Source organism: Mauremys reevesii, linkage group 1 (assembly GCF_016161935.1).
Source record: "Mauremys reevesii isolate NIE-2019 linkage group 1, ASM1616193v1, whole genome shotgun sequence".
Taxonomy (NCBI): Eukaryota; Metazoa; Chordata; order Testudines; family Geoemydidae; genus Mauremys; species Mauremys reevesii.
Genome location: NC_052623.1, coordinates 261,904,156 through 261,923,035, shown reverse-complemented (window position 1 = coordinate 261,923,035; position 18,880 = coordinate 261,904,156). Strand labels below are relative to the sequence as shown.

The window sequence follows — 18,880 nt, the reverse complement described above, 5'->3', positions numbered from 1 at the left end:
CCCCTGGTCTAGATAATTAGTCCTACCATGAGTGCAGAGGACTGGACTAGATGACCTCTCAAGGTCCCTTCCAATTCTAATATTCTATGACAAGCCAGGTGTACTGTTGATGTAATCTTAATTATTTACAAGGAATGTACACAAAGACCTCTTTTCCTGAACACAGCATAATCGAACAGCAAGCAGTTTGCTGCTCAGAAATTCCTGAGTATGCCCCTCCAGTGAGCTCTATTCCCAAGCAGCTCTGTCCCTCTACCTTTTGTCAACATCATGCTTATAACTGCTTCTCCAGGTTTTCTGCCTCTAACACACATAAGCAGCAAAACCAATATCCTAGCTCCTGTCTCAGCAATCAGGAAACCTCTCAGCTAACACAGCTGCCATTTATCTTGCACCTCTACACTGGGAAATTCATTAGCATAGCTATTCCAGAATAACTCCACTCATAGACACTATTCTGGAATAAAGTCATATTTTGGAATACTGACTCAACATGAGGAGTTATTCTGGAAGAACTATTGCAGAATAATTATTTTGCAGTAGCTATGCCAGTGAATTTCCAGTGTAGACAAGCCCTAAATCTGATTGCCTGTGGATCAAAGACTCACCTGATTGCAACCATTAGCCCCTTTCACCGGAACAGTTACATTCCAAGAGGCCTGTGTTGGCAAAACTGTAGTATTTTCAAGTGTTCTAAATCAATGGCTAAAAGTTCACAGCTAAAAGTTCACTACATCCTCATATCTTTACACACTTTGCAAAATCGTATACAATAGGTATAGTCTTATGCTGATATAGGGGTATGTTGCTTGCAGAGTGTTTCAGAGCAACATATACCAAATCTACATAGGCTTGGCTGATCTAGCAAAAACAATTTCTCCTTTGTGATACTGGTGTTGGCTAAATTTGCTTATTGTACTAGCCTTCCAGCAAAAAAAGTACTATAAATCTGCCTTGGTTTATACCCTGAGCAACTCCACTGAAGTCAACAGCATAGCATAAATAGTAAATCATAGCAGATTTCCCTTCCCCCATACCCATCTTGTTGAAATTCCTTCAGCAATATATCACCAAAGCAATGTGTATTTCATTAATACACATTGTGCTGGGGCTAGGAGATAGTGTTGGGAGCAGTGGTCTGATAACCTTGCTGAGATGGTGTTTGTTAACCTCTCACTGGAGCAACCTTTGCTGAGTGATCTATGCTGCATCAACAGCCTTACTGGCAGAGGCGGCTCTAGGATTTGCGCCACCCCAAGCAGGGCGGCACGCCGCGGGGGGCGCTCTGGCGGTCGCCGGTCCCGCGGCTCCCGTGGACCTCCTGCAGACGTGCCTGCGGCAGGTCCGCCGGAGCCGCGGGACCAGCGGACCCACCGCAGGCATGTCTGCGGCAGGTCCGCCGGAGCCGCGGGACCAGCGGACCCACCGCAGGCATGTCTGCGGCAGGTCCGCCGGAGCCGCCTGCCGCCCTCCCGTGGGACACCGCCCAAAGCGCGCGCTTGGCACGCTGGGGTCTGGAGCCGGCCCTGCTTACTGGCAGCTTCAGGAAGACCCATTTGCCAAGAGCTCGGCCAAGACAACACTTGTTTAATGGAGCAACAGCATAACTCCACTGGAAGGGTAATTCTGATTATCGCTCCAGGGGGCAAAGAACGGTTTGAGCTTTCTGTATTTTTAGTCACTTTGGGCACTATGGGTCAACTGCAAGGAATGGTTTCCTTTTAATTAAGAAGTGAGGAAGTGCTTGTATTTGTGTAGGAAGAAAGGATTTTTATTTTTAAATATTCCTTTCCAGGACTATCTAAAAACAAAGAGCCACATTCTCACTTGATGTAAATCCCACTGACTTCAACACAGCTATATGGCTTTACACCAACTGAGGATCTGCTCCCCAAATTTTAACAGCTACAATTAAAAATTAATGTTCTAATTTTTGCATCCTATTTCAAAATCAGCCAGTGCTGCTCCATGAAAATACTGTCCAGATTAAATTTGTTTCATTCTTACCCAAGTGTGATCAAAAGTATCCCTTCCCCTACTCCAACACATACATCCATGTGCGATATGGCACAAGCAGACGAAATATATATTACTAATCCCTTTCAATACTGACAACATATAGTTTATCTATCTTTTCTTGTGCCTACATTTGCTTGGAAAATTCTTAAATACAAAATGAGAGATAATTGGCATATGTAACTTAACATTCATTTTTAGTGATTTTGGTGTTCCTGATAGGTGCTTGATTACACAGCCACCAGGATTGAACTCATCCATCCAACAAAGGAATATCATGGCCAACAGCAGCATAAGCTTTCTACCTACTGCCTTGTGGAAAAATATTTCAGCCCTATCATTAAGAGGCCAGTGTAGAGAGAAGGAGGAGGTAGTTCAGTCACTATGCCCATTTAAATCTTGGACCCTCTGTTCAGGTTGCCAAGTGTGGCAACTGGTGTGGTGATAAGGATAGCTGTCAATAAGGAATTAGACTGAGGCCACCAAACCATTCCTTGGGACTGCCTAAAAGCCATAAAATGGAAATGATTTTCAGCCACTACATGGAGTTTAAACTGGTATCCTGGCATTAAGAGACTGGCAAAGATTTTCAAAACCCAGTGCCTATAGCTGGGTTCTTAAATGAATGGGTCAGACTTCCAAAGTGCTCAGCATCCACCAACTCCTTTTATTCTCAGCAGGAGTTGCTGGGTGTTGGCCCTTTTGAAAATCTAGCTACTTCATCTAGGTGCCTACGTGGGAGCTGAGCTCTCTTGGGAAAGTCTGGTCTTCTTGGGGCTTCTGAACATTTTTGAAAACCAGGACCTTAGAGGCCAATCTTAGGCAGCCACATTTTGAAAACCTTGGCCTGTCTGCCCCATTACCAAGCCCACCCATCTAGTTTATAACATCTTTATTTAAATAATCCATTCATTTCATACTCTCTAAACAACTTGACTTATGCTAACATGAAAAACAAGCACACCGATGCCATCATTATGAGACAAACGGGCGACAAGTAGAATGTGACAATTGCCTTTAGAAAATATTATGTAAATCAAGATTTTTTTTTTTTAAATTTGGAAGGCTGCTGAAACCACAATGGACAGAACACACACAAGATACAGAGGAGGGTTGCACAGCTTCTCTTGGAAGTCCCACTGATTACTAAAGCTTCCTGTACGCAGTGTAAGTTGTAGCCATGTTGGTCCCAGGATAGAAAATAGAACTGGAAGGGACCCTGAAAGGTCATCGAGTCCAGCCCCCTGCCTTCACTAGCAGGACCAAGTACTGCTTTTGCCCCAGATCCCTAAGCGGCCCCCTCAAGGATTGAACTCTCAACCCTGGGTTTAGCAGGCCAATGCTCAACCCACTGACCTAAAGTAATAGCTTTTATTGGAACAACTTCTGTTGAGAAAGACAAGCCTGTCTCTCTCACCAACTAAAGTTGGTTCAGTAAAAGATATTATCTTACCCACTTTGAAATTTCCATTCCAATTAATTTCCACATAGGATACCCACGGTGAATTAAACACTGCAAAAAATGCCTCCAGAATAACACTAAGGTTGTAAGAAACTGACAAAGGCAAAGCTATTTGCCATTACAGTTGTAAACTTGTTCTTAACGCCAGCTTTCCTAGGTATTACAACAGCACATAGGTTATGGAAATCATGCTTTTATCAGGATACAGTGTAACGGTTGAAATCTAATCAATGAAAACACACATGTACAACTGATGGTAGAACTATCCTTCAAAAACGTATTTACGTTGGAATAACATTCTGCCCCTCCTTGCAGAGAGCTCACAGTACAGTGGAGCTGCCGGGGTTTTGCTGAGCAGATAGGTATAGGATGTTAGGAGGCCTCTCGGGGGTGAACATCGCATGCTGGTGTGAAGCCCAGCTTCTGGGGGATCCTGGCACTGCCAGACACAATAGTTCTTTGGGGATGGGGAAGCAGGGATCCTCTGTACCTGCCCTTCCCCCGCAGACAGGGTTCCAAGATCACGGAGCCTACACCAGTCCTCAGGCTAGAGGTACAGCTGTGGAGTGGTTCCACTTCTATCCAAAAGACCTGGGGGTCAGGATTCTTTCCCAGGAAGGAGTCTTGATCCAGTGCTCATTGAAGTCGATGGAAGCCATTCCATTCACTTCCGTGTGTGTTGGACAGATCTCACAGATATCGCCAGAACCCAGCTGAGTAAGTCAACTAAGGTGCTGGAGGCAGGCTGTATATCAATAATGTAGTTAGATAGGCTAATGGGACACAACTCAAATTTGGTCCAAAATTTAGATTCTCTGTAAACAAGCGTCTATAAAACCCAGGATCCACAAAAATGATCCACTTCAATTCCAAGACAAACACATTCTCCTTTAGCCTGCAAGCCAAAAATGGAAGCACTACCAATTTGAAAAGGAAGACGACTAAGACCTTCATTCAGGATAGCACTGCACCATATGCTTCAAGATAAGCATGTCCTTAAGTGTTTGCTCTTTTAAATCAGAGTCTGAACAGAAAGAAACTGACTTTGTTGACTTTCAAAGCACAAACTGAGAGAAATGTATAGAGTAAACCATAGCATGAGCAGCAAAAAATAAATAGGATTTTTAAGTTTCTTACAACTTTAATAATCTGAGATGTTACTAGTAATCTAGGTAGGAAAACTAGTGTGTTAAAATACATGATTTTTAAATTTAATTTCCCCTGTCAAAATCTGTCATCAAGTTCATAAGAGTTGGGAAATAGAAATATGTAGGATATATTCTTCAGCATGTACATGATCGGAATTGGATTAAGCTTTTCCACAGAGATTGTCAGAGTAGACACATGAGTCATACAAGGAACTAGACCATGAAGGATTTGTAGCATTAACTAACTAATGAGGAAAGCTCTGTAGTGGTATCTATTAAAAAGTCAGCTTTTACCAGAAACGTACTACTCCATAGCATCTGAGATATCGTTGGTTACACATTTTGACTTAACTGCAACTACTGTGAAAGAGTTTATGAGAAGAGTCCAGGAAGAAGTGACGAGAGGCATCTCTCTCTCCCCCTAGCTATTTTAAGTCACTAGAAAGCCTGTGAGAAAGATGAAGCAAAAGAATGAAGGCACAGAAAAAGAGGAGGAGACGATCAAGGAGAATAAGATGGAGTTAGCTAGCACACAAGGAATGGACTGGACTGTAAATGTGAGTAAGTATGTCTTCAAATTGGTGACGGCGGCTTACAGTAGCAAAGAGAAAAGATGTCCATTGAGGTGTATTTAAAAAAAAAAAGTTAGGCAAGGACAAATTCAGTGAACATACAGAGATCAGAGGAAGGGAAAGTACTTTCAGTGTCTCTGAATCACAACCTTTGAACAGAGACAGAAGAAATAAGAAACATGGAAAAAAGCCTGCTGTCATTATGATGGAATGAAATGACATGTTGAGACATCACACCAGAGGAAGCAGAGGCTGAATTCACTGATGAAAAGGAGACAGGCAGCAGACACACACAGAGCTACAGTACAACAGTACAAAGGCAAAGGGGTCTGGGGAGCCTGATACCGTACATCAGGACAGCGGCTGTAAAGCAGAGATAAAGAGGAAGACTTCTGTGATCCAAAAGGCCTTTGAAACTTTGAAAGAAGGCTTTTGGAGAAGGAAAGGAAACTCAGTAAGGTTCAGATTGAGAATGTAATCTCAATCACTGATAATTATGGCAACCCATAATAGGGACAAGAGAGCTACACAAGCATACAAATGACCTGCAAAATTGTGGCTATGGGTATAGAATTTGCCACAGAAAAGCACAATATTAGTCTGCCCAGTTGGGTATCTGTGGCCAAACACCCGATGCTTCTGAAGAAGGTAAAGATATCCAACTATGCACCTCGCCAAATGGAAGATGCTGAACATTTCTAATTCTTTTCTAACTCCCACCACGGTCTTTCAAAGCACAAGAACTGACTGACCTTACTATCTGAGCTTGCATAGCTACAGTTGTCACTAGTGATCATAACAACCCTTTTAATAATCTAGCCACAGTATTTGACTACACAACCTCCCGGGACAGTGAGTGGCTAGAGATTACCCTTCACATGCATCTGACAAAGTGGGTATTCACCCACGAAAGCTTATGCTCCAATACATCTGTTAGTCTATAAGTTGCCACAGGACTCTTTCCTGCTTTTCACAGGTCCAGACTAACATGGCTACCCCTCTGATTCTTTAGAGATACTTCACATAAAAGATTTCTCTTTGACAGGAGGAAGAGTGACCAGCCTTCAGTATGATGGGTCAGTCACATTCATGATCTTTAATCAAGTTCTTTCTATTCTTCTATTTCCAGGATTTTTTTAAAAAATTCCCTGTGCTCTCTCTTTCATATGTATGTCCTATCATGCCTTTAAACCTCTTTGCTGACTCTCTCTTCCTCTGTCCCTGGACCTTTTCTGTTTCTGCTGCAAGTTTCTTACAATGCAGTGACAACTGGACACAGGGCTTGATATAATGTCAGAATATTTTCTGGATTAAATTCTGCCCTCTTTAAAAATAAATAAATACAAATAAATAGAGGGGGGGGCACCCAAGCATCTTGCTTTGTTAACTGCTGCTTCACATTTACCAAGTATCAGAGGGGTAGCCGTGTTAGTCTGGATCTGTAAAAGCAACAAAGAATCCTGTGGCACCTTATAGACTAACAGACGTTCTGCAGCATGAGCTTTCGTGGGTGAATACCCACTTCTTCAGATGCAAGTGGTGGAAATTTCCAGGGGCAGGTTTATATATGCAAGCAAGAAGCAAGCTAGAGATAACGAGGTTAGTTCAATCAGGGAGGATGAGGCCCTGTTCTAGCAGTTGAGGTGTGAAAACCAAGGGAGGAGAATCTGGTTCTGTAATTGGCAAGCCATTCACAGTCTTTGTTTAATCCTGAGCTGATGGTGTCAAATTTGCAGATGAACTGGAGCTCAGCAGTTTCTCTTTGAAATCTGGTCCTGAAGTTTTTTTGCTGCAGGATGGCCACCTTAAGGTCTGCTATTGTGTGACCAGGGAGGTTGAAGTGTTCTCCTACAGGTTTTTGTATATTGCCATTCCTAATATCTGATTTGTGTCCATTTATCCTTTTCCTAAGAGACTGTCCAGTTTGGCCGATGTACATAGCAGAGGGGCATTGCTGGCATATGATGGCATATATTACATTGGTGGACGTGCAGGTGAATGAACCGGTGATGGTGTGGCTGATCTGGTTAGGTCCTGTGATGGTGTTACTGGTGTAGATATGTGGGCAGAGTTGGCATCGAGGTTTGTTGCATGGGTTGGTTCCTGAGCTAGAGTTACTATGGTGCGGTGTGCAGTTACTGGTGAGAATATGCTTCAGGTTGGCAGGTTGTCTGTGGGCGAGGACTGGCCTGCCACCCAAGGCCTGTGAAAGTGTGGGATCATTCTCCAGGATGGATGCCAATTACAGAACCAGTTTCTCCTCCCTTGGTTTTCACACCTCAACTGCTAGAACAGGGCCTCATCCTCCCTGATTGAACTAACCTCGTTATCTCTAGCTTGCTTCTTGCTTGCATATATAAACCTGCCCCTGGAAATTTCCACCACTTGCATCTGAAGAAGTGGGTATTCACCCACGAAAGCTCATGCTGCAGAACGTCTGTTAGTCTATAAGGTGCCACAGGATTCTTTGTTGCCTTCACATTTACCAGACATCTTTTGTGAGCTATTCACGACTTCCAAATCTTTCACTTCCCCCCAGATATCACTGTAAGTTCAGAGCCTAATTGTATCCATGAGAAATTTAAATTATTTCTTGCCTGCAATCATTACTTTATCCCTGTTCAATTTAATCTACTATCATGATGCCTGATCCTTTGGGAAACATTTATACCACTTCAGAATTTCTCACAATCCTCTAAAGTGTTAACTAGCCAACCCAACTTGTTGCCATAAGCAAACTTGGCCATCTTGCTGTCTGCTTCCTATTTCAAATCTTTACTGTATCAGGGCATGACCCAATTCCCATGAGAATAAATGGAAATATTCCCAATGACTCCAAAGGAAGCTGGATCAGACTTTTACTGAGCACTGGCCTGATATGGACTCCTATGGTAACCAACCATTAACATTCCTGGATTTTTTTGCTCATTGTGACTTTAAACCCCTTATCGCTTAGCCAGTTCCTAATCTATGACAAGACTTTGCCTCTTTACCTGTGGTTATGTATTTTCTGTAATAGTCTCTGCTGAGGGAGCTTCGCTTATATAAAGCTTTTTGAATATCCAAGTAAATTATGGCCACTGGGTCAACTTTAGCTACTATTTTATTAACTTTTTCAAATTAATCTTCCAGGTCAGAGAAGGGCTTTTAGAAGCGATCTTGACTGAGCAAGACTGTACACATCTCTCAGGCTTCTGAGTGCATCACAAGCCTGCACTCTTACTTAGCTGTAGAGGACACATACAAATAAACACTCATTTTAAACCATATCACAATGTTTTATTGATGGAAAAATACATTCAACTCTTGAAGATAAGAAAGTGGTTTGAAGAATCAACTTTCCACTTGCAGCATATCTCCATGGGGCTTTCACTCCCAACTTTGCCAGCTTGACTAGAGTGATATTTTGTTTTCCTTTCTCTTATAAAAAACTAGCAGTGTTTATACATCCACTTTGTTAACCCTAAAGGCCCACTAGACATAGACAGACTTAAAGCATGTCAAGCACATCTCCAATGTACTCTCTCTAAAACAAAAACACATTGTCAGCCTCTCCCTCTGAGGGTTTTTCTTGTAAAGAATAATCCCTGTTGTTTCCCCTTCAGTTTTCAAACATTCGGCCTCTATCTCTTCAGAACCGACACAATCATTACTCTATTTCTGCTTCTTCTGTCTTTTTTTCCCCCCTCCTCCGATTCCTCAGCCCCTTCATTTCAATCTCTTTTCTATGTCTCCTCCCCTCTTGTCTGGCTGCTCTCCGTTCAGGGACAAAAGTAACTTTCAGATTAAATTAATGGGCTAATTCCACAGCTCATATAGGTCAACATAGCCCCACTGCCCACTATTTTTAGGAAGTGTATTCCTATTGCACAAAATAAATAGTCCTGAGACCACAACACAAACCCTTCCTATGCTGGGACAGTGCATCTGCTGTGTCTAGGCATTCTGTATGTCTAGTTTTGGAGTTCTGAACAGACGATTGGCCTTCCCGTTTACAGTGTGAAAGGATAAAACAAATAAGGAATGAAGAGGTATAAACAAGGTACAGCCAGGGTGATCAGGCATGTCTGACAGAATTAAAGGCACTGATGATTGGGTGAGGTTTATTAATGGGTTAAAATCCCCATTTTCAGAAGGATCCAAATTTTGTTCATTAAAAGAAAGCCAACAGTGATTTTTTTTCCTTCCACTCATATGTACTGAGGAGGATTGGACCTCTCAGAGTTAATCAATGCTTGTAAATTTTCCCTCTCCATCTTAAATGACTGCTTAGTTTGTAGCAGACTGATAACTAAGTAGAAGAACAAATGCCTGACTAGTTCCATCAGATACCAAATGAGTACATCAGCCCAAATGCAAACAGCGTCATATACTGTTTGCCAGAAGCTGGGAATGGGTGCCAGGGATGGATCACTTGATGATTACCTGTTCTGTTCATTCCCTCTGGGGCACCTGGCATTGGTCACTGTCGGAAGACAGGATACTGCGGTAGATGGACCTTTGGTCTGACCCAGTATGGCTGTTCTTATGTTCTCTACTGGCTACCTGACAAGAATCTATACTTTGGTAACTAAAAGTGTTGTATGAAGCATACATATGACCAAATATTGGCCATTTCGTTGCATTATACTATATAGAGAATATGTGTGTGCATGCGCGTGTATTATAGAAGCATATACCTAAATATACATATAATATTTTATTGTGGTAGTAAATGACTAATGGCCAACCAAAGGAGAAACCCCACTGCAGTAGGGACTGCTCAAACAGAGTAGTAGACAATCTTTGAAATGAAGCATCTAATCTAAGTAGACATTAGGGACAAAAGGATAATATCTGTTATAAACACATGTTCATACACGCCAAATATTTTTTCTAAGTGGAGATCTATCCAACTGCCACCAGGTACCAACAGCAACCTCTACTATGAGGCTGTGTAGTACATAAAATGGTAGTATGCAGTTTATGAAAAGATATGGCTAATAAAGCTGGGTGAACACTGAAAAAAAAAATAATCCATGACCAACGTGCTTTGTCTGCGTTCATTTTTCACAAATGTTCTCCTGAAGGAGATTACAGCACATTTTGAGGCGAATGCTGCAGAACTGCAAATTTTGAATTCATAATCACAAGTATTTGCACCAGATTCTATTAATTAGGTCAGGACACAAACATACCATGTGACCTATCTGTCCAATCAAGACAGAACATCATAGTTGTTGGCTTGCCCTAGGTACCCAAACGGGAGTATGGGAGCATTGACTGGCCTGTTACACCCTTGCATGGACTATCCCCATCACAGGCCATAGCAAGTGTAAGTGTAAGTGTGTCTGTCTGTCAGGAGAGCAGCCCATGGGGCTACCACTCCCTTCTGCACAGCTAGGGGCAGGGCCAATCAGAGGGAGGGCCAAGAGGTCCATTTCGCCTGGGCCTCAAGCTCAAAGGGGGCCACAAATGTAGACACTTGTTAAATTTTTAGGCATTTGATAAGTTTTGCAACTTGTTTTTATGCACATCCCTATCAGACCAGAAAAGCATTTGTTAAATAAATTTTTTTTTAAAAAGTCACATCTTTTTTGATGCCTTATTTTGTTTTCATGTGTCATAATTTTTTATTTTTATTATGGCTAGAGGCCTCAAAAGCTGGAAGTTGCCCAGGCCTTTCTGGACCCCTGAGAGGGCCTGGCTAGGGGCAGGGGGATGAGTAACCTAGGGGACAAACAGGTGGATGGAGCCTTGACAACCCCCAAATGCGCTAACCTGCACACATGAGCAAACATGTAGGGGAAGTAAATGTTGTCAGTTGGTTTGCACCGCGTGTTTTCTTTCCGGGTGCTGTCCCCAGCTCTGCACAGAGAGCCGCTTCAGCTGGAACGTCCTTGCCTTGGTGGCGCTGTTTAGGCTGCTCAGTGCTTCTGTCCTTGGAGTTTCAATGTTATTAGTAGCAGATAATGCAGCCTGCTCATTCAGCAGACTTCGACGTTCCTCGTAACACAAGACCACAGGCACCGTTCAATGGCAAAGACACTCAGCCAGGTTAATTGCCCCCTAGCCACAGTATTAGTGTCCTGGCTCTGCGGTTACAGGTACACTGACACATGAGCGCCTAGTAGCATGGAACGGCTCAGTCAGCAGCGGACATTTCTGCCGCCCCCAGGCCAGGCAAAGAATAAAAGGCAAAGGACTCCTACATTTATAGACTAAAAACAAATAAATTACGGTAACTCCTCCCTTAACATTGTAGTTATGTTCCTGAAAAATGCGACTTTAAGCAAAATGATGTTAAGCAAATACAATTTCCCCATAAAAATTAATGTAAATAGGGAGGGTTAAGTTCCAGGGGAAAAAATTTCCACCAGACAAAAGACTATATATATATATACATATACACACACACACACACACACACAGAGTTTAATACTGTACACAGCAATGATGATTGTGAAGCTTGGTTGAGATGGTGAAATCAGAGGGTGGAAGAGGGTGGGATATTTCCTGGGGAATGCCTTACTGCTAAATGATGAACAAGCATCCGTCTGAGCCCTCAAGGTTTAACACATTGTTAATGTAGCCTCACACTCTACAAGGCAGCACAAATGGAGGGAGGGGAGACAGCATGGCAGACCAAGACAGAGACACGCACCATGTGAGTGAGTGAGTAATAGAGAGAGAGATGCTCCTTGCCCCTTTAAGTACACGGACCGCACTCTAAGTACATTGCCTTTTTAAGTAAGTTGAGACAGCAGCTGCTGCTAGCAAGCTTCCTCCATCCTAAGCCCCGTCATGTCCCCCCGCTTCTCTATGGAGATGGGATAAGCAGGTGGCAGGAGCAGGGGGGATGGGGGGCACCCTGATATTAGCCCCCCTTTCCTCCCTCCACCGCAGAGCAAGCAGGAGGCTCCCAGGAGCAGCTCCAAGGCAGAGAGGGGAGGGTCAGCGAACTGCTGGCAATTGATAGCCTGCTGGGCGGCTCCTGCACAGGGAACTTAGGGGAACAGGGAGCTAATAGGGGAGCTGCCAGTCCACCCTGATTACAAGCCCCCACCAGCTAGCTCCAACAGGCTGCTCTTTCTGCAAGCAGTGGACAAAGCAGGCAGCTTCCAAACAACATTATAAGGGAGCATTGCACAACTTTAAATGAGCATGTTCCCTAATTGATCAGCAACATAACAAAACAATGTTAACTGGGATGACTAAGTGAGGAGTTACTGTCAGGGCTGGCTCCAGGCACCAGCTGAGCAAGCTCGTGCTTGGGGCTGCAGATTCTACGGGGCGGCATTCCGCCCAAACCTAGGCGGCACGGCTTTTTTTTTTTTTTTTGGTTCACTGCTCCGGCCACCCTGTAGGGGGCAGCGGCGCAGAGAAGGGGAGCGCCCTGCAGCAAACTCAGCAGGGCAGCCTGCGTCCTTCCCACCCCGCCAACCGGACCGGAGCAGAGCCCTCCCGGCAGGCGGCACAGCGGTCTGGGCCACATGGCGAGCGCCCCGCTGAAGTGCTCGCTGCCCCCCTTCTCTCTCTGCCCCCCTCTCCCTCTCCTTCCCCCGCATTAGACTGGGCGCGCACTCGGCAGCACAGGGTGTCCCCTGGCTCCGGCTGCCCTGTAAGGTTTTTTTGTTTTGTTTTTCCCCTGCTTTGCCAGCCGCGCCGTTGTTTCTCTCCCCGCGCCCCCGCTTTGCTGCTCCAGCCGCACCGTTTTTGTGTTGTTCCCCGCCCCCCCGCTTTGCTGCTCCAGCCACGCTGTGTCCCACCCCCTGCTTTGCCGCACCCATGTTCCCCCTCCCCCGGCTTTGCCACTCCAGACGCGCCTTTTTTTTCTTTTTTTCCCCTGCTTTGCTGCTCTGGTGGGCCCCCCCCCCATCTTTTTTTTTTTTTGCTTGGGGCGGCAAAAAAAGCCAGAGCCAGCCCTGGTTACTGTACACACCACCTTATGTATTTCATGACATCTGTTTGTTCCTTCCCCTTGTTCTTGATCTCTTGGACAAAACAACCTTATCATTATGTTGTCAAACCAACTTATCTTGTACTAGATCGGGAGGTATCTGTACTAGCTGGAATATTTTTACGTAAATATCTAGTGCCTAGTACATAGCAACAACTTTGCCAAGTTCATGTTCTGGACAATGAACTTGTAAACAACTACTTGAATACATGGCCTGACTTTGGTTCACAGCCTCTGGTTCAGGCCTCAGATCTTGCACCAGGCCTAGTGCTCCAGGTTCTCTCTCTGTTACAGTAACCTGCACCATGAAAAGGGAAGGCACTGATTATTTCCCCCTGGAGTGAGAGAGGAGCCAGGGACCAAATTTCAACTGAGTTACAATTTGGTCCAGGTCTGCTCCGTGCATAGCACAAATACGCATTGCCCCTTACTCAGAGCTAGTGATAACTCCACAATTTATCCCATTGTATTCAGGGAAAACGTGCACAGTGAGCCAAACTGCCACATTGCAAAGGTGTTCAGATGACACACAAGTTCTTTCTGCTCAGCAAAAGGAAAGAACTAGTGGAATGGGATTTAATTTCTCAAGGAGACTTTCCTCACAGCTTTGCACATGCTTCTATGATTCAACTCTAGCCATCTGGCTCAAGCAGCTCTCTCAGCTTTATAACCCTTATATTTAGGGTGAAAGGAAACTGAGATGGTCTATAATATTTAGCTCTGTTTAAATGAATCTTCATCATTGCCCTCAGTTCATTTAACCAAATACCACATTTTGCCTTTTTACATTTTTGAGTGAGGGCAAAAAAAAAAAAGCAGTCAAGATAAATTCTTATGGGATCTGTAAAACAGAGTTGATCTTGGAAATCCTGTGCAGTGAAGTTCTGAAGACTTTATCCTGGAGAAATGTGCGAAATTGTCTTTATTTCATCGTGCCTCCCAATTCTGATACTGTACATACAGACATAATAGGAACACCATTGCTAAGAGGAATAGGCCAATTTATTATAATGAATTGGAGGACATCAGTTTGACTGGTCCCTTTTTATTTTTAAAACTTTGCGCATTACCTGTTCAGACATAAGCCCATATCTGGTGGTTCTCACTTGGCATTAACGATACAGAGGAATGCAATGGAACCCACTGCAACATACTGGGTTTTTATTTTTAAAATGAAAACTTGCTTTGTTTCTTTTTCCTCCTCCCCGTCTGACTGAAAACCAAGAGCTTTAATCATGGTCTCAGGTATTTCCATTGGAACAAGTCTTTCCTGGCTCTGTGGACTAGTTTTTCAGAATGCTCCGCTTCTTTTCCCTGTGTAGAAACATGGTGATTCTGAAGCGAAGAGCCACAATCTTCTAGTTACTTTTCTTTTTCTTGCATTTCCTAAACACCCTCTTTATCAGCAGAATCCTCACAGGTCTTGAGCAGAGCTACAAATGCTCCTGTATAAGGCAGCAGATCTGGAAGATTGAGACAAATACGTGATGTACAGGACCTGAACTTAATAAGTCAGGGATAATTAATGTTGATTTCAGAGATTTTAGGGAGCATTATTCTGAAAGGAAATGAAAGATCTCTCTGTTTCCATAGTTCGAAGTGCCCAGCTCATTACTTCAGTGCCATAAATATACATGGCACTGTATAAAACAGACAATATCCCCGCCCTGAACAACTTAAAATCATTTAGCCAGATTCCACATCCTTTCCTTGTGCTGAGTTCCACTTTCTCATACAAGTAGTTACATTGACTTCAGGGGGACTACTTGTATGAGTAAGCACTACTCATCATGAATACAGACTGTAGAAATAGTCCTATGTTAACATCAAGTCCTCCTGTAACATTGGCAGAAGTACTTGGAAAATATACTTACTAGTTAGGGTGACCAGATGTCCCGATTTTATAGGTACGGTCCCGATTTTTGGGTCTTTTTCTTATATAGGCTCCTATTACCCCCCACCTCCATCCCGATTTTTCACAGTTGCTGTCTGGTCACCCTATCACTAGTTCTTCTGAAATGTGTTGCTCTTTTCTATGGAGATGAATGGTCTCTTCAGCTTCTTTAATGAGGACTTCACTCAACTCAATTAAGCATTTAAGCATACAATTCATCCTGATTATTCATGTCCTTAAAATTAGCTACATACTTAAGTCCTTTGCTGAACCAGGATCTTGAAGTTGTTTGTTTGTCAAGACTCAGCAGCAAGAAAGGTTTCAGAGTGGAAAAGAAAGGGAAATGTACATGTTCTATGCTGGCCACCTTCCAACTCAGAAATCCTTCTCCCCCAAATACATGGTGAAATGGATTGCCCATGCTCCCAAGGAGCGGAGAATGTATTTTTTGCCCTAGTCCCACCTACACAGCTTGAGTTTTTTCTAGCCCTGCATCTTTCACTACCCTTTCCAGAGAGTGGCTTTGGGGCCATACATTTTTGATCTACCTGGCTTACATCTAGCTTTAACCTGTGCTTGTTTGAATACTTCAAGCAAAAGATAAACATTAGAATCATTCTTAGCACAGAATAAATGTTTAATATCTTCTATCCAGAGATAGAAAACTGTGCTCCAAGCACTGTATTATTTCTAGATCTCATGAACCAGGCTGAAAGGATAGATTGGGAAAAAGCACTCCAAGGTGTGCAGAAAGGAAATTGACAGTTTTAAGGAACCTGGAAGACACTATAATGGGGGAGGGGAGGCTAAACCAAATAAACACTTTTTTTTATCCTCACTGCTGTTTCAAGGCAAAAAATGAACTGATTAAGTGAAATTAGGGGGGCACGGAACCGCTGTTTCTATTCTGCATGCAGGCAGAACTTGTGATGGGAATTCCTGGAGGTAGGATCTTTGTTCCATCAGCCCTAGATTGGCATCTCCCATGCTCTTAGCCGTGCATGACACAGAATAAGATATTTACACAGGGTTTTCCCACCTCCATCCCGATTTTTCACAGTTGCTGTCTGGTCACCCTATCACTAGTTCTTCTGAAATGTGTTGCTCTTTTCTATGGAGATGAATGGTCTCTTCAGCTTCTTTGATGAGGACTTCACTCAACTCAATTAAGCATTTAAGCATACAATTCATCCTGATTATTCATGTCCTTAAAATTAGCTACATACTTAAGTCCTTTGCTGAACCAGGATCTTGAAGTTGTTTGTTTGTCAAGACTCAGCAGCAAGAAAGGTTTCAGAGTGGAAAAGAAAGGGAAATGTACATGTTCTATGCTGGCCACCTTCCAACTCAGAAATCCTTCTCCCCCAAATACATGGTGAAATGGATTGCCCATGCTCCCAAGGAGCGGGGAATGTATTTTTTGCCCTAGTCCCACCTACGCAGCTTGAGTTTTTTCTAGCCCTGCATCTTTCACTACCCTTTCCAGAGAGTGGCTTTGGGGCCATACATTTTTGATCTACCTGGCTTACATCTAGCTTTAACCTGTGCTTGTTTGAATACTTCAAGCAAAAGATAAACATTAGAATCATTCTTAGCACAGAATAAATGTTTAATATCTTCTATCCAGAGATAGAAAACTGTGCTCCAAGCACTGTATTATTTCTAGATCTCATGAACCAGGCTGAAAGGATAGATTGGGAAAAAGCACTCCAAGGTGTGCAGAAAGGAAATTGACAGTTTTAAGGAACCTGGAAGACACTATAATGGGGGAGGGGAGGCTAAACCAAATAAACACTTTTTTTTATCCTCACTGCTGTTTCAAGGCAAAAAATGAACTGATTAAGTGAAATTAGGGGGGCACGGAACCGCTGTTTCTATTCTGCATGCAGGCAGAACTTGTGATGGGAATTCCTGGAGGTAGGATCTTTGTTCCATCAGCCCTAGATTGGCATCTCCCATGCTCTTAGCCGTGCATGACACAGAATAAGATATTTACACAGGGTTTTCCGCCCTTTCATTATTTTTAATTTCTTCACATCAGCTTCCTTAGATTCCACTCTCTTTGCCCTATAAATGGCTTCTCCCCATCTTTCCATACCTTATCAGAGGATCTGTGTGAGAACAACTGTAATGATGAGCTTCTACAGATGCCTGCTTGCTGAAGGCAATAGGTGATATTGCACCCATCTTTCTGCCCTGTCTCCAGATTCATTTTCTCTTATTATTCTCCCAGTTGCTCTCCTATTCAAAGAGCCAAATACTGTACATGGAGTTAGGCTCCTAAATAGCTGCTGGAGATTGTGGTTCTCCATAAATCCTTTAAAAACAGGAACAATTTGTGCAACACTTCACAGTCAGTTAAAACCACCTAAATGCTTATGAAATAGTTTCAAAACAACAATTTTCAGAGGAAGAGAAAAAGGAAACCTCAATGCTAAGCAACTAAATGCACTGATAAGATGCATATGCATATTAGTATATTAAGGGGAAAGCATTGTGAAAGATTCGGTTTTATACATGTAAAATTAATGGAATCTTAGAGAAAAGTCCTGGCTGTCACATATTGAGAACCATCATCTAAACAGTCCTTTAGAGTCATTTGTAATTTGAATGGGATGTTAGCACTATGTTAAATCCACACAAATTTGGTATCCATGCCCCCCTCCCCCTTTTATGGTTGAAAATTATTTACGTGAAAAATAAAGAATCATGAAACTGATGTAATAGAATTATTTACACTACAGAAATGAATTCAGTTTTCTGTGTGTGTCATCGTTGTTGTCCCTCACACCCCATTAAGCTAATTGTGGGTCTGACTCCCGAGTCTCTGTCGCACATTGTGTCCCACATTTAGGCCTTTGCAGGTTGAGAGGCATAGATGGATATAACTGATGGGAAGAGAACTACTTCTAGTTTTTAGTCCATGTTACAAGAGAGCTTGCTATTAACTATTTACAGATGGACAAAGTGCCAGCAGATGGCGCTCAGGAATACATAGCATAGTTCCTATTATGGTAGACCCAATAAAAGGTCTTGTACGCTGCCAATGGCTTCCTCTGTGCAGCTTATTACCTCCGTTTTTAACAAGCTACACACACACACAAACATATACACACCATTTTGTAAAACAATACATAAAGACCATGCTGAGTGCCAAAAAGTTCACACTTTTTATGATAATTCCGTTTTCATCTGGACTAATATGTACCGCAAGGCTTCTGGCCACTGAGCAGTATTTACTTTAATATGTGATGTGCAACAGGAAAAATCGTCACCGCCAAGGATTCTGACTTGTTCTGCTGTTGCTCTCACCCTGCAACAGCTGGTTTATTTGAGCACTGAAAGCCAAATTCTGCATACCTTGCAACCGGACAATTAGCATCTACCAAGGAAACAATAGGGGAAGCTTTCCACCCCAATCCTTGCTGCCATAAAAACCGAACCTACAAGCCATCCACAACCGGAGCGGGAACTGCCGGGTTGGATGTAAGAGCCTGGAAACATGGTCCACATATTTTGGGACTTCTTCAATGACCCAGCTATGTCACCTATAAATCCAACCTGTTTGTATATTTCGGGAGTGAAATCAGGTAGCCATCTGCACAATCATTTATGACAGGAATATTTTTTTTCAATTTAAACTGCAAAGAAAATGTTTGTAGGCTGAATTTAATTTAAATTACCCTCATTAGGCTTTGGCCAGTACACCAGGGTTAATATGCTTAGGGTCCTGCGCAAGGGATTCTCTTATAAAGCACACCGTCTGATCTACAGTGCCCAGAGGAGCCACTCTAATGCACCACACTCATTTTCGATAGTTAACTATTTAGGCTGAGATATTAAAAAATG

General features: G+C 43.0%; 1 protein-coding gene across 9 annotated transcripts in view; it reads right to left on the bottom strand.

The window, feature by feature from the left end:
* CHST11 (carbohydrate sulfotransferase 11) overlaps positions 1 to 18,880 on the bottom strand; it is a 280,383-nt gene that overhangs the window by 175,370 nt on the left and 86,133 nt on the right. For 2 of the 9 annotated variants that reach the window (XR_005583679.1, XR_005583675.1), the window contains one exon: positions 14,122 to 14,600. The exons of the other annotated variants lie outside the window; for them this stretch is intronic. The gene's annotated coding sequence lies outside the window, so the exon portion shown is untranslated. Of the gene's footprint in view, positions 1 to 14,121; positions 14,601 to 18,880 lie in introns of those variants that run through there. 9 annotated transcript variants of the gene reach the window in all.